General features: G+C 48.3%; 1 pseudogene; it reads left to right on the top strand.

Annotated features, from left to right (window-relative positions):
- The first annotated feature begins 592 nt into the window (after nt 1-592).
- On the top strand, nt 593-718 carry LOC126295518 (U2 spliceosomal RNA; annotated as a pseudogene).
- Nucleotides 719-10,679: the final 9,961 nt, after the last annotated feature.

The raw sequence follows: 10,679 nt of genomic DNA, 5'->3' as shown, positions 1-10,679 counted from the left end.
AGGAATTTTTTTATGCGGGAGAAAACTGGGAAAAACACCTGAATTTTTTAGAATTCCTGGAATTTTTTGTTGTTTTAGTTTTCAGTTAAATTTTTGTAGTTTTGATTAATAAGAATTGGCACTCTACTTTAGCCCACTACTGCAATATAACTCTGCAGCAATGAAACATAAACGAGGCAAAAAAATAAAACCTAAGTTCCAAAGGAAATGCGCCATTTCCACCAACAAAACACAGTGCACACACAAGTGTCTACAACAGAAAAATGCGTGAAAGAGTTTAAGATGAAGACTATGCAATACTTCACACAACAACGGTTTCATTAGGTTCCTTTGGGTAGTTACCAGCGGTCTTAAGCGCACATGCAGTAGAGATGCAAATGACCACTAACTTCTCCTGCTTATGAAACTTCCTGGCAGCTTCGGTAGCTTCGGTAGCTCAGTTGGTAGAGCACTTGCCAGCGAAAGGCAAAGGTCCCAAGTTCGAGTATCGGTCGGGCACACAGTTTTAATCTGTCAGGAAGTTTCATATCAGTGCACACTCCGCTGCAGAGTGAAAATCTCATTCTGGAAACTTCTCCTGCTTAGTTTAATATCAGCTTCTCGGCCTTTTGGCAAAGATCAAAGTGTCATATCTGTTCTTATCAGCTTAATGCTAGTAAGGTCGGACAAAAAACACACTGACACGCGATGTATTTTCTTTAGTCATTGGTCTCCCAATGCCCGATTATGACGAAGCTGCAGCGGCGGCTCTGGAACGTGGCCGGCCTTGCTGTGAGGGCAGCAAGTGCTGGTGTTACTGCCGGACCCGCCCTGCGTTGAATACTTCTCCCTCTTTTTGTCCCGATTTTGACTGAGGGTTGCGAGATGCTCAGGCCCCATCTGCCCCCTGCTCGATCGAGTGGTGGCGATCTGGAGCAGACCTGTTTCGTGTGTGTCCAGACTTTGCTGTAGACACCGGAGGCACAGTTGGTAGCGACATATGACCCTCCCACTCTGCTCGCTTTCCTTTTTTTTCCCCGGCCAGCTATTGTCTGGCTTTCCACCAGGGCATAACTCCATCTTGCCCACAACAGGTCTCTGGGTAAAACCATCTTATACTCCTGAGATAATTCTTAGTTACGTCCGCCCGAAGTGTAATGCTCCGGTGTATGGCAGGCGCCGTTGAGCAACACCTTCGCGGCTGTTTCCAATTCCTATCGAATGTGAACCTTTCCTAAGTTCCTTTCCAAGTATTACCTCAATTAGCTTAATATGGACTGACATGGACTGATTCTGCACCGAGAAGCGGTCGCCTTTATTTTCCTGAACAATGGAGCTCGTGGTGACGCTGCCATCGGAGGTCTTTCGCTGCCGGATCTGCTTCGTCACCAAGGCTAATGGAAGGCCAACTTTTGGCGAGAACAGGGACCACTCGGCCCTTCTCCGCCACCACGGGAGGCTGCATGACCCGGAAACGAGTCACATTTTGGAGTGTCACTTCTGCGGCCGCGCGACCAGCGGCTGAAGACGCTGCGTGCACATCTGCGGATCTGCAACCCAGCAGCCGCCACCCCCGGCGCTGCCAGTCGAGGGAGAGTGACTAGGGGACACGATGCCGTTTCCGGCACTCTGGGGCATCCAGAGAGATCGCCCGGCTGGAGGTCACAGGCGCGACCCCCGAAGCTAGTAGGACCAGTTGGGTGATTGGATTGAGGAGTTCCTAGATAACAGAACGCTGCATGTCATTCTCAATGGAGGGAAGTCTTCCGAAGTAAGAGTGATTTCAGGTGTGTCGCAGGGGAGTGTCGTAGGACCGTTGCTATTCACAATATACATAAATGACCTGGTGGATGACATCGGAAGTTCACTGAGGCTTTTTGCAGATGATGCTGTGGTGTATCGAGAGGTTGTAACAATGGAAAACTGTACTGAAATGGAGGAGGATCTGCAGCGAATTGACGCATGGTGCAGGGAATGGCAATTGAATGTCAATGTAGTCAAGTGTAATGTGCTGCGAATATATAGAAAGATAGATCCCTTATCATTTAGCTACAGAATAGCAGGTCAGCAACTGGAAGCAGTTAATTCCATAAATTATCTGGGAGTACGCATTAGGAGTGATTTAAAATGGAATGATCATATAAAGTTGATCGTCGGTAAAGCAGATGCCAGACTGAGATTTATTGGAAGAATCCTAAGGAAATGCAATCCGAAAACAAAGGAAATAGGTTACAGTACGCTTGTTCGCCCACTGCTTGAATACTGCTCAGCACTATGGGATCCGTACCAGATAGGGTTGATAGAAGAGATAGAGAAGATCCAACGGAGAGCAGCGCACTTCGTTACAGGATCATTTAGTAATCGCAAAAGCGTTACGGAGATGATAGATAAACTCCAGTGGAAGACTCTGCAGGAGAGACGCTCAGCAGCTCGGTACGGGCTTTTTGTTAAAGTTTCGAGAACATACCTTCACCGAAGACTCGAACAGTATATTGCTCCTTCCTACGTATATCTCGCGAAGAGATCGTGAGGATAAAATCAGAGAGATTAGAGCCCACACAGAAGCATACCGACAATCCTTCTTTCCACGAACAATACGAGACTGGAATAAAAGGGAGAACTGATAGAGGTACTCAGGGTACCCTCCGCCACACACCGTCGGGTGGCTTGCGGAGTATGGATGTAGATGTAGATGTAGAAGTAGACGCGGCGACACAGACGAGTGTTTCGCCGCGGACGGACGCAGCAACACAAATGGACGTCGCCCCGGAACCTGTAGCAATTAGAGGTGTACAGATTCCCCTTGCAGCCTGCTTGCTCCTAGCTCCTCTACAACCATTCATGCAGGTCAGTCTGCCGCGACGTAAACACAAGAGTGCGCGTGTACTGATGCATGCTGATTAACGTGGTCGACTTGGGCTCGCGCAAGCCCGGGCTTCCTGGGTTCCCGCAGGCCTGCCAAGCTTCACGGCACCCGCTCAGCTTGCTGCGCCCAACAACAGGTTGCGCTGTCCAGCTACCGTGACTACAGTAGCCACGTAGTTAGCCCGCAGTTCATTTATCGCAACGGCAGGGGCAGCACAATGAAAAGGTCGAACTGAAAAAAAAAATTGAGAACTGACGAACACATGCTGGTAACGAAACAGAGCACAAGTGTCGCATGGGAATCGTTTTCGTGTGTTTATGAGACATCTTCAAATAAATCGGTAGGTGTGTCTCTATGCAAACTATTTAAAAAGCTCTTAAGTACTTATTCGGAAACTTCGCGTATGTTACGACATGTGTGCAAATTTGAGAAGCAGTTCCGTGACTCGGTAAATGTCTTGAAAGAGGGCAAAGATTTAGTGGCCGAAAAGCGCGTAGAAATGTGTGCTAAGGACCTGTTACCATTTAGCGGAATTTCACGGTAACCTGCAAATGATGTCAAAATCTTATGTAAGGTACTCTATTCCATGCAATGTCTGATATATTATGTAGACAGTGATGTTCCTCTTGATGGTCAAGTGTGCAAATTTTCTTCAAGATCGGAATAAAACTGTAGGTTGGTGTAGAACTGTGTAAGTAAAGTACCCTCCGCCATGCACCATTCAGAATTTTAAGCAGACAGCGCCCTTCATCCTGCTTTGAATATCAAGTGTGCCAAATTTCATCAAGATCGGAATAAAAACGTACTATTTGTCTAATTCCGTTAGGTAAAGTAACCTCTGCCATGCACCCTACGAAATTTTATGTAGACTGTGACCTTCCTCTTGGCTTCAAGGTATAGTGTGCACAATTTCATCATGATTGTATGCAGTACAAACACACGGACACAATGAAAACGCACTTTCAGTTTTTCTCAAATTTTCGAATTTTCCAAAAATTTTATTTCATAAAAAGCTTGTCCTAAGAATTACAAACACAGCAAAAAGAAAATTGCTGAATTGGTTCAGCCGTTCTCGAGTTTTACGCTTATCAACACGTTTGGCAATTAATTTTTATTTATATAAATTACAAGCCCGAAATATACGTGTAAAGGAAGAATGTACAAGTAAAACCCAATACTTTTTTACCTGAAATTAATATATATATATATATATATATATATATATATATATATATATATATATATATATATATATACTCCTGGAAATTGAAATAAGAACACCGTGAATTCATTGTCCCAGGAAGGGGAAACTTTATTGACACATTCCTGGGGTCAGATACATCACATGATCACACTGACAGAACCACAGGCACATAGACACAGGCAACAGAGCATGCACAATGTCGGCACTAGTACAGTGTATATCCACCTTTTGCAGCAATGCAGGCTGCTATTCTCCCATGGAGACGATCGTAGAGATGCTAGATGTAGTCCTGTGGAACGGCTTGCCATGCCATTTCCACCTGGCGCCTCAGTTGGACCAGCGTTCGTGCTGGACGTGCAGACCGCGTGAGACGACGCTTCATCCAGTCCCAAACATGCTCAATGGGGGACAGATCCGGAGATCTTGCTGGCCAGGGTAGTCGACTTACACCTTCTAGAGCACGTTAGGTGGCACGGGATACATGTGGACATGCATTGTCCTGTTGGAACAGCAAGTTCCCTTGCCGATCTAGGAATGGTAGAACGATGGGTTCGATGACGGTTTGGATGTACTGTGCACTATTCAGTGTCCCCTCGACGATCACCAGAGGTCTACGGCCAGTGTAGGAGATCGCTCCCCACACCATGATGCCGGGTGTTGGCCCTGTGTGCCTCGGTCGTATGCAGTCCTGATTGTGGCGCTCACCTCCACGGCGCCAAACACGCATACGACCATCATTGGCACCAAGGCACAAGCGACTCTCATCGCTGAAGACGACACGTCTCCATTCGTCCCTCCATTCACGCCTGTCGCGACACCACTGGAGGCGGGCTGCACGATGTTGGGGCGTGAGCAGAAGATGGCCTAACGGTGTGCGGGACCGTAGCCCAGCTTCATGGAGACGGTTGCGAATGGTCCTCGCCGATACCCCAGGAGCAACAGTGTCCCTAATTTGCTGGGAAGTGGCGGTGCGGTCCCCTACGGCACTGCGTAGGATCCTACGGTCTTGGCGTGCATCCGTGCGTCGCTGCGGTACGGTCCCAGGTCGACGGGCACGTGCACCTTCCGCCGACCACTGGCGACAACATCGATGTACTGTGGAGACCTCACGCCCCACGTGTTGAGCAATTCGGCGGTACGTCCACCCGGCCTCCCGCATGCCCACTATACGCCCTCGCTCAAAGTCCGTCAACTGCACATACAGTTCACGTCCATGCTGTCATGGCATGCTACCAGTGTTAAAGACTGCGATGGAACTCCGTATGCCACGGCAAACTGGCTGACACTGACGGCGGCGGTGCACAAATGCTGCGCAGCTAGCGCCATTCGACGGCCAACACCGCGGTTCCTGGTGTGTCCGCTGTGCCGTGCGTGTGATCATTGCTTGTACAGCCCTCTCGCAGTGTCCGCAGCAAGTATGGTGGGTCTGACACACCGGTGTCAATGTGTTCTTTTTTCCATTTCCAGGAGTGTAGTTTCTGTAACAAAGCTTACAGATTCAGAATTAGAAGTATAGGCTAGTTACCAATAGATATTACACAGCGAAAAATTTTGGATGGTGCAGAAGGTATTTTACCTGTATTTTTGGTGTTACAAAGTTAAACAGAACCTTCTTACACTTACAATGCAACAAAAGCTTGATTTCATTTATCAGTCTGAGAAAAGTGGGAGCAGAAGCAAGATTATGGAAGAACATAAAGTTGGTTCTTCACTTTTTTTCATGTCATAAATTGTTGATTTCCCTAAATCGCTCGAGGCAGATGCTGGGATGGTTCCTTTGAAAGGGCACGGCCGGCTTCCTTCCCCGTCCTTGCCTAATCTGATGAGACCGATCACCTCGCTGTCTGGTCTCCTTCGCCAAACAACCCAACCCCATGAAAAAAATAAAGGTCAACTTCAAAAGTCTGCTCACACAGAGTTGCAGTGAAAGACACTGAGTCATGCTCCCTGCCGCCGTTGAATAAGCAGCTGCAGCAGCAAGTCGTATAACCCTAGCTTACTTATTTGTTAGATAGTTTAATTAATTTATTTGCGTGTTTTTGAGTACTTGCATTGTTTAATTCATATTTCGGGCGTATTATAGTATTTGACAGGTGTAGCATCGAGCTTTAGTGTTTACTTGGTAGATTCTTATTTAAATTGCGTGTGAGTTTCGTATAGGAGGTGCAATTTCGAGTTTTAGTTACTGTAATCGTAAATTCAGCAGATTGTAGCGCAGTCGTTAGGCATTTGTACAGGTTAGTTGGTACATTCTTTGCGTGTTTCGCTTGTGTTATCTAGGTACGGACTCGTGTTTCGGTAACTGTTGTTCAACATCGATCAGAATGGACAGGGACTGCGATTGCTGTGTTCGGATGAGGGCTGACTTGGCATCCCTTCGCTCACAGCTGCAAGCGGCGCTGACTTAGGTCGCGCAGCTTGAGGCTGTTGCCAATGGGCACCACTGTGGGGAGCCGGACTTGGGTATCACAGGGATGTCAGCCTCGTCCCGTCTGTCCCCAGATCGGTCTGCCGCTGTGGTTGCCCGGGTTTCTGCCCACAGTGTGGCTGAGCCCTCGCCTGTGGTTGATTGGGAGGTCGTTCCAAGGCGTGGCAGGCAGCGAAAGGCGTCCGCGGAGGCTGATCAGAAAGCCTCCCCGGTGCGTCTGACAAACAGGTTTCAGGCACTGTCTCTGGCTGAGCCAGATGCAGCCACCTGCCCTGTTTCAGAGGATCATTCTCTGCCTTCAAGGTCTGGGCAATCGCAGAGGGTGGACTTATTGGTAGTGGGAGCTCCAATGTTAGGCGCGTAATGGGGCCCCTTAGGGATATGGCGGCTAAGGAGGGGAAGAAATCCAGTGTGCACTCCGTGTGCATTCCGGGAGGAGTCGTTCCTGATGTGGAAAGGGTCCTTCCGGATGCCATGAAGAGCACAGGGTGCAGCCAGCTGCAGGTGGTGGCACATGTCGGCACTAATGACATGTATCGCTTTGGATCTGAGGAAATCCTCTCTGGATTCCAGAGGCTATCTGATTTGGTGAAGGCTGCCGGTCTTGCTTACGAGATGAAGGCAGAGCTCACCATCTGCAGCATCATTGACAGAACCGACTGCGGACCTTTGGTGCAGAGCCGGGTGGAGGGTCTGAATCAGAGGCTCAGACGGTTTTGCGACCATGTTGGCTGCAGATTTCTTGACTTGCGCCATAGGGTGGTGGGGTTTCGGGTTCCGCTGAATAGGTCAGGAGTTCACTACACTCAGCTGGCGGCTACACGGGTAGCGGAGGCTGTGTGGCGTGGACTGGGCGGTTTTTGAGGTTAGAAGGCCTCGGGAAAGTACGGGGTGGGCTGCAATGTCAACGGGTGCATGGCAATTACAGGACGTGCTTGGATCAAGGAACAGTCGGAATTATAGTTGTAAATTGTTGTAGTTGCGCTGGAAAAGTCCCTGAGCTTCAAGCGCTAATAGAAAGCACAGAAGCTGATATCGTTAAAGGTACAGAAAGCTGGCTAACGCCTGAAATAAGTTCTGCAGAAATTTTTACGAAGTCTCAGATGGTGTTCAGGAAAGATAGATTAGGCAGAATTGGTGGTGGAGTGTTTGTTTCTGTCAGTAGTGGTTTATCTTGTAGTGAAGTCGAAGTAGATACTCCGTGCGAATTGGTATGGGTGGAGGTTATACTCAACAGCCGAATTAAGTTAATAATTGGCTCCTTCTACCGACCCCCAGACTCCGATGATACAGTTGCGGAACAGTTCAGAGAAAGTTTGAGTCTCGTAACAAATAAATACCCCACTCATACGGTTATAGTTGGTGGGAACTTCAACCTACCCTCGGTATGTTGGCAAAAATACTTGTTCAAAACCGGTGGTAGGCAGAAAACGTCTTCCGAGATTGTCCTAAATGCTTTCTCCGAAAATTATTTCGAGCAGTTAGTCCACGAACCCACGCGAATTGTAAATGGTTGCGAAAACACACTTGACCTCTTGGCCACAAACAATCCAGAGCTGATTGAGAGCATCATGACTGATACAGGGATTAGTGATCACACGGTCGTTGTAGCTAGGTTCAATGTACACTCCTGGAAATTGAAATAAGAACACCGTGAATTCATTGTCCCAGGAAGGGGAAACTTTATTGACACATTCCTGGGGTCAGATACATCACATGATCACACTGACAGAACCACAGGCACATAGACACAGGCAACAGAGCATGCACAATGTCGGCACTAGTACAGTGTATATCCACCTTTCGCAGCAATGCAGGCTGCTATTCTCCCATGGAGACGATCGTAGAGATGCTGGATGTAGTCCTGTGGAACGGCTTGCCATGCCATTTCCACCTGGCGCCTCAGTTGGACCAGCGTTCGTGCTGGATGTGCAGACCGCGTGAGACGACGCTTCATCCGGTCCCAAACATGCTCAATGGGGGACAGATCCGGAGATCTTGCTGGCCAGGGTAGTCGACTTACACCTTCTAGAGCACGTTGGGTGGCACGGGATACATGCGGACGTGCATTGTCCTGTTGGAACAGCAAGTTCCCTTGCTGGTCTAGGAATGGTAGAACGATGGGTTCGCTGACGGTTTGGATGTACCGTGTGCGGGACCGTAGCCCAGCTCCATGGAGACGGTTGCGAATGGTCCTCGCCGATACCCCAGTAGCAACAGTGTCTCTAATTTGCTGGGAAGTGGCGGTGCGGTTCCCTACGGCACTGTGTAGGATCCTACGGTCTTGGCGTGCATCCGTGCGTTGCTGTGGTCCGGTCCCAGGTCGACGGGCACGTGCACCTTCCGCCGACCACTGGCGACAACATCGATGCACTGTGGAGACCTCACGCCCCACGTGTTGAGCAATTCGGCGGTACGTCCACCCGGCCTCCCGCATGCCCACTATACGCTCTCGCTCAAAGTCCGTCAACTGCACATACGGTTCACGTCCACGCTGTCGCGGCATGCTACCAGTGCTAAAGACTGCAATGGAGCTCCATATGCCACGGCAAACTGGCTGACACTGACGGCGGCGGTGCACAAATGCTGCGCAGCTAGCGCCGTTCGACGGCCAACACCGCGGTTCCTGGTGTGTCCGCTGTGCCGTGCGTGTGATCATTGCTTGTACAGCCCTCTCGCAGTGTCCGGAGCAAGTATGGTGGGTCTGACACACCGGTGTCAATGTGTTCTTTTTTCCATTTCCAGGAGTGTAGTTTCTTCCAAATCCATCAGAAACAAACGCAAAATAATTTTATTTAAAAAAGCGGATAAAGTTTCACTAGAAGCCTTCCTAAAAGACAATTTCCATTCCTTCCGAACTGACTATGCGAATGTAGACGAGATGTGGCTCAAATTCAAAGATATAGTAGCAACAGCAATTAAGTGATTCATACCTCATAAATTGGTAAGAGATGGAACGGATCCCCCGTGGTACACAAAAAAGGTCCGAACGCTGTTGCAGAGGCAACAGAAAAAGCATGCGAAGTTCAGAAGAACACGAAATCCCGAAGATGGGCTAAAATTTACAGACGCGCGGAATTTAGCACGTACTTCGATGCGAGATGCCTTTAATAGGTTCCACAACGAAACATTGGTAGAAAATCCGAAGAAATTCTGGTCGTATGTAAAGTACACAAGCGGCAAGACGCAGTCAATACCTTCGGTGCGCAGTGCCGATGGTACTGTTATGGACGACTGTGCCGCTAAAGCGGAGTTATTGAACGCAGTTTTCCGAAATTCCTTCACCAGGGAAGACGAATGGAATATTCCGGAATTTGAAACACGAACATCTGCTAGCATGAGTTTCTTAGAAGTAGATACCTTAGGGGTTGCAAAGCAACTCAAATCGCTTGATATGGGCAAGTCTTCAGGTCCAGATTGTATACCGATTAGGTTCCTTTCAGATTACGCTGATACTATAGCTCCCTATTCAGCACTCATATACAACCGCTCGCTCACCGATAGATCTGTACCTACAGATTGGAAAATTGCGCAGGTCGCACCAGTGTTCAAGAAGGGTAGTAGGAGTAATCCATTTAACTACAGACCTATATCATTGACGTCAGTTTGCAGTAGGGTTTTGGAGCATATACTGTATTCAAACACTATGAGTCACCTCGAAGGGAATGATCTGTTGACACGTAATCAGCATGGCTTCAGAAAACATCGCTCTTGTGCAATGCAGCTAGCTCTTTATTTGCACAAAGTAATTGCCGGTATCGACAGGGGATCTCAAGTTGATTCCGTATTTCTAGATTTCCGGAAAGCTTTTGACACCGTTCCTCACAAGCGACTTCTAATCAAGCTGCGGAGCTGTGGGGTATCGTCTCAGTTGTGCGACTGGATTCGTGATTTACTGTCAGGAAGGTAGCAGTTCGTAGTAATAGTCGGCAAATCATCGAGTAAAACTGAAGTGATATCAGGTGTTCACCAGGGAAGCGTCCTGGGACCTCTGCTGTTCCTGATCTATATAAATGACCTGGGTGACAATCTGAGCAGTTCTCTTAGATTGTTCGCAGATGATGCTGTAATTTACCGTCTAGTAAGATCATCCGAAGACCAGTATCAGTTGCAAAGCGATTTAGAAAAGATTGCTGTATGGTGTGTCAGGTGGCAGTTGACGCTAAATAACGATAAGTGTGAGATGATCCACATGAGTTCCA

Source organism: Schistocerca gregaria, chromosome 11 (genome assembly GCF_023897955.1).
Source record: "Schistocerca gregaria isolate iqSchGreg1 chromosome 11, iqSchGreg1.2, whole genome shotgun sequence".
NCBI lineage: Eukaryota > Metazoa > Arthropoda > Insecta > Orthoptera > Acrididae > Schistocerca > Schistocerca gregaria.
This window is presented reverse-complemented; position numbering and strand designations above follow the sequence as displayed.